General features: G+C 35.3%; 1 protein-coding gene across 1 annotated transcript in view; it reads right to left on the minus strand.

Annotated features, from left to right (window-relative positions):
- Window positions 1-6,000, minus strand: part of Rnf180 (ring finger protein 180) — a 218,695-nt gene that overhangs the window by 212,187 nt on the left and 508 nt on the right. The window lies entirely within an intron of this gene.

A 6,000-nucleotide genomic window follows, 5' to 3' on the forward strand; every position in this document is an offset into this window, starting at 1 on the left:
TTTAATTTCTTTACTTACTCATGTATGCTCTACTTTATCTAGAAAGAAGTTTTGAAAGGTAGAAAACTACAAACCTAAGGAAGACCAAGAGTGTGACTACATGCAGGGTCAGAAAACTGTTCCAAAAAACGGAGTATAATGATTGGTAAAGTGAAATATTGAGAATATTTTTAATTTCAGTATAAGAAGAGACAGAATTAAGAGATCACCCCAAAACTGAAAGAAATGTGTGCATATGGGCAAATGGTTAGTATGTACAATTAATCCTACAACATAAATTTTTCAACAGTAGAAAAGATATGAAAATGCTGTTCCTCAAAGAGGAAACCCAGATGGCCAGCAATCACATTAAAGGTGTTGAACTTTCCAGAAATCAAGAATATTAAAATTAAAACATACCACTTCACACCCATGATACTAGAAAGTTATAACTAAGTATGAGCATTTTATAAAACAATTTGTACAGATTTGGTAAGGGATTTGCAGGTCTACTTCTAGGCTTATAGGTATATAAAGAAACAATATATCATATAGGAATGTTCATTTTGGCAACACTTTGTAGTAATAGCAAAAAAATGGAAACAATGAAAGTGTGTATCAATAGATTTGATAAGTTATTTTTGTTCATTCATAAAATAATAAATATAGCAATAAAAGTTAATAAATTAAAGCCATTAATATCTAGAAAATACTCAAAATTATTTTGGGCAGATTAAAAATAAGATGCTGAAATACACCTAAAGTTTGAATATTGTATAGTTATAGACATTTTAAAGCATGTGAAACAATGTTACATTTTGTTCAGTGACACATGCATATGTAGTAAAACCATAAAAACATGCATGGGAAAACGGGACTTAAGGGGACTTACACCTGATCTGCATTTTTCTCTTAAAAAGTCAGAATAAATTGTAAGATGTTAATGATTTTAAAGCTAAGTGTAGATATGAGTGTTTAGTATATCATTCTCTACATATATTTGAAATAGTCTATATTTTTTTAAAAAAACTTAAATTTTATCCTATTGGAAATATAATAGAAACTACATTTTATATCCCTTTGTGACTCTGAAGAAGATAATTCAATGTTCTCCAACATTTGTTGTCAAACTAAGGCATTTGTCAATGTGAAAAATATAAAACATTTATTTCGTTTTCAAGAGTAATAAAGCAGCCTTAGATTTCCATTTAATTCTGAAATGCTAAAAAATAACAGATATAGTGAGGGGAAAGGGGTTACCACCACAACACTTGCGTCAAAATAACTACCCCTACCCGTGCAAGGAGTTCTCCTTGTACATTGGAACAGCTGAAAGTTTTTGAAAGAAAGTACAGATGCTCAGGATTTTTCCTAAACCTGTTTGAGTTAGAATTCTGCATTGAGACAGCACATACCAAGACTAAAAATGGCACAAAAAGTGAGCAACTCTGATTCAGACAAATCATGTAGTTGGAATACCAAAGGGATAGTTTGCTAATGTGGTTCATTCTAAGTTTTATGTAGCCTCTCTATACACAGTACAAGCCATAGGTGGAAAAAAAAAAAAACTCTCAGAAAACATTTAATAATACTATACTAGCTAATATCACAAAAAATAGGGGATAGTAGTGGCAGTTCATATGATCAATCATAAAATAAAGTGTTCTTGGATGTTGGTAATGGAATTACACTAGGAAAAAAAACAGGCTTATCTTTTACAAAATAAAGACAACACAAAAAGTTTGCACACTATAATCAACACACACTCTGGATGATGTGATAATGGTGCTGAATATTTTTTTTTCCCAGCTGGATATACTGTCCAGCTCATCTACCTTGCTCTAATTTCCAGGAGACTGATTTTTGGAATGCAGTAATAGAGATCCCTATGGTTTGGATATGTGATGTCTCTCCTCCATACCACCATCAAAGCTCTTGTGTTAATGAAGGAATGACTGAGGAGGTGAGATGATTGGATTGTGAGAGCTTTTACCTAATCAGTCTGTTTTAGTTGGAATGGACTAAATGCTAACTGTAGGCACGGGGAGTGTAGCTAGCGGAGGTAGGTCACTAGGAGCATGTCCTGGAAAGGTATATCTTCAGAGCACCTCCTGTCCCTGCTTCCTAGCTGCCATGTCTAGAACAGATTCCCTCTACCAAGCCCTTCTGTCATGATGTGTTGCCTCATCATGGACCTGGAGCAATGGACTTGGCCAACCATGAAAGAAAATAAACTTTTCCTCCTCTAAGTTATTTTTGCAGGTATTTCGATCACAGTCATGAAAAGCTGACTAACATATTTGCCTTCTGGCTCCAAATTTGATTTGCCAGTGGGAACACCTGCAGTAAATCAGAAGAAAGCAAAACTTCGAGATCACAGGCCGGAATTCTAGACAGACAATGTTCTACACAGAGCTACCTTTTCTGGGTTTCAATAATGATCCATCTCTTGCCCCTTCAGGCCCAGAGATAAAATTGTCCCCATGATTTCTAGCCCTAGGGTGCTTCACCATCCATTGTCAGTTTATTTTAATCCATATACATCTTTCTAAATTAAACTCATCTCAAGTACCTCACTTGAGCCATCTATTTTTCTATTTGAACAGTTTAAAATAATTATGAAGTACAAATTACACCTCATACATGATATGAGTACCAAATTTCTTCTGTAGATCTAATCTTATGAGCTGATATATACAAAGCTGAAATATATATATATATATATATATATATATATATATATATATATATATGATATATCTACTATTCTATGATATATATGTGTGTGTGTGTGTATATATATATATATGATATATCTACTATTCTAGGTGCTATATATGGTACAAGGGAGAAATATATGGCAGGGGACATGATTTGTTTGTGCTTTTCAGGGTATGAAAATGTGTGTGGACAAAAAGTTCAAAATGAAAATAAATTAAATAATCAAAATCACAGAAAGTAAATAACAAATATAACTATTAAGTAAATTGAAAACAAGAAGCAAGAAATAGGGAGTCAGGGAAGGCTTTGTGGAGAAAGTGATACTTCCAGCTAGGTTGTAAAAGATAAGAGAGGATTCAAGTAGCATTAGTCAGGTAGAGTAGAGAGAAAAGGGTATTTTGGGGAAGGAAAATAAGTAAACCAAAAAGCTAAGATGGGAAAGAGTATGGTTGCTTGGTTAGCAAGAAGTATAATTCTTGACTTGAGCAGGGGAAGCTTTATTTCTGACTCTACAATCTCATGAGTTCTAAGTCCAGCAGGTTCAGCTATATAAATATTTAATATACAATTTTTGTATATCCTAGAAGACAAATGGCGTGTGAAACAACGTATTCTAACTCAAAACCATTTTTTTTTCATTTTTTTTAATTTGTTCTAATTAGTTACACATGACAGTAGATAGCATTTCAGTTCATTGTACACAAATGGAACACAGCTTTTCATTTCTCTGGTAGTATAAGATGTAGAGTTCCACCATATGTGCAGTCATACATGTACCTAGGGTAATGAAGTCCATCTCATTCCATTCCACCATCTTTCTTACCCCTGTGTCCCCTTCCCTCCCCTCCACTCTCTCTTCTTTGTCCAATCAAAGTTCCTCCATTCCCGCCCCCCATTATGGAACAGCATCCACTTAACAGAGAGAACATTTGGTCTTTGGTTTTTTGGGATTGGCTTATTTCGCTTAGCATGACATTCTCCAACTCCATCCACTTACATGCAAATGCCATAATCTTATTCTCTTTTATTGCTGAGTAATATTCCATTATGTATATATACCACAGTTTCTATAGCAATTCACCTATTGAAGGGCATCTAGGTTGGTTCCACAGTTTAGCTATTTTGTATTGAGCTGCTAAAAAACATTGATGTGGCTGTGTCACTACAGTATGCTGATTTTAAGTCCTTTGGGTATAAACTGAGGAGTGGGGTAGCTGGATCAAATGGTGGTTTCATTCCAAGTTTTTAAAGGAATCTCCATATTGCTCTTCAGAGTGGTTGCACCAATTTGCAGTGCCACCAGCAATGTATGAGTGTACCTTTTTCTCCACATCCTTGCCAACACTTATTATTGCTTGTATTCTTAATAACTGCCATGCTGCCTGGAGTGAGATGGAATTTTAGAGTAGTCAAAACCAAAAATTTGAGCAGAATTTGGTTAAAAAGATAAACCTTAGTTTTCCATTAAAAGCACAGTCCCCAATTTATCCATATTGTTGACCCATATGTCTATATTATCCATTCCAAACTGCCTTAAATTGGTATCCATGTCAGTTTTGGTCCCTTCCCATAGGTTTCTGAATAGGCCAGGCAATTCTCATTCAGAATAAGCCTCATGCTTTGACTATATGGTCACACTTTGAAGACACAAAGCAACTTTCTTCCATGAAGTTCAAACTATTTTCTAGACATTACTTCATTAATTCTCCAAATATCCCTATGAAGGAAAGGATAGGTTATCATTCGTTTTTAGATGGCTGAGTAGAGGTGATATATTAGGGAAAGTAACTGTCTATTCCATGAGGCAACAATGAAGTCTAGGCACACTGTCCCCTAAAATTTGTGCTAGGGTAGTTAGCGAAATTTAAGTGATCATTTTTAGCTCCTTGATAAAAAGGCATGTATATGTACAAAGTATTATTATTATTATTATTCAGGGAGGTGTGTCATAAAATCCTACAGAGGTCTATTAAAATGATTATTAATTCACTTCATACTTGGCTGGAAGAATTCCTGTTTGATGTATGAGAGTTACTTATTAAAGAGGCTGGGATCTGTCTTCAAAACACTAAGATTTTAGTGACTCTAGTTAACTGTATTTTTATAAAGAAAGAAAACTTTATTCTTTTTTAATTTTAGAAGAATAAAACCCTTCACTTTGAAAAGCCAAATACATAAAAGTGTAAGAGAGAAAGAAAAATGGGGCTATAAAAGATCCATGGCAAAACTACTTAAATGCAAACCCTAGGGAAACCAGTAAATTGCTGATATCTCTGGGGAGATTAAAAAAGCACAACAGTGTAATACACATGCAATTACTGTACAATTTAATTTTCACTAAAATGATTGTTCTCCTACATGTTCAATTCTTTATGACCAAAGTGAATTTGCTATATTCACAGATACCTAGCAGCTCATCTCTTCCATTCTACTTATTTATGAACACTTATATGATCACCACCAAGAATCTTTGGGTTTCCAGTAGCACTATATTTACACAGGAAATAAAAGATTTAACAAAAGAAAGGAAGGAGTTTTACTCCTTATTTCAACTCTAGTGATCCTATTCAATAACTGAAAATTATTCTGATCTTTTTCAGGAGTCTGAAAACATTCAACTCTATTTTATAAGGAAGGATTTTAATAATTAATGAGTAAATTCAAATAGAATGGGTACCTGACTGACACTTTTTGAGTGCTAAATTTTGCTTGAGGCTGACAGAGTGACTGGACCACCAAGGACAACTCTGTCAAACAAGTGCTAATCACAGCTTCCTCCTTAGTTTTGATATAATCACTTTTCTACCTGGGTGCCTCTCAGCTGTCTGGTCTATAAAATGGGCTAATAAGTAACCTGCCTACATAATGCTCCTTTGAAGTTAACTAATAAACGCTCTCATGAATACGCTTAAAACTATTAGATGCTAAGAAAATACTGAGTAGTATCTAGGAAAGAATATGGTCATATTTACACGTTAGTGCTAATGACTGCATTATCCCCCAAAGGACCCCCTCTTCCCACCTCCGTCCAGATGCATTTCAGAGCTTCCTTATGACCGCTGCCTAGCAGAAAGTCTGTACACTCAGGACCCAAGGCTGAAACAAAAGCAGCTGAAACACCAATACTGAAATGGACCAGACAAAAGAAAGTGGATCTGAGCAGAGGGCACCGGACCTGGAAGGGGGTGTACGCCAGCTGTCCCCAGGAGCTCTGACCCTAAGCAGGACGCTCCTCACCTCGGACCTGAAGAGCGTTCAGCGCAGACCCCGCTCCCACCAACCCTACCCGCCACGGCCTCC

This window comes from Marmota marmota, unplaced genomic scaffold (genome assembly GCF_001458135.2).
Source record: "Marmota marmota marmota unplaced genomic scaffold, marMar, whole genome shotgun sequence".
Classification (NCBI taxonomy): domain Eukaryota; kingdom Metazoa; phylum Chordata; class Mammalia; order Rodentia; family Sciuridae; genus Marmota; species Marmota marmota.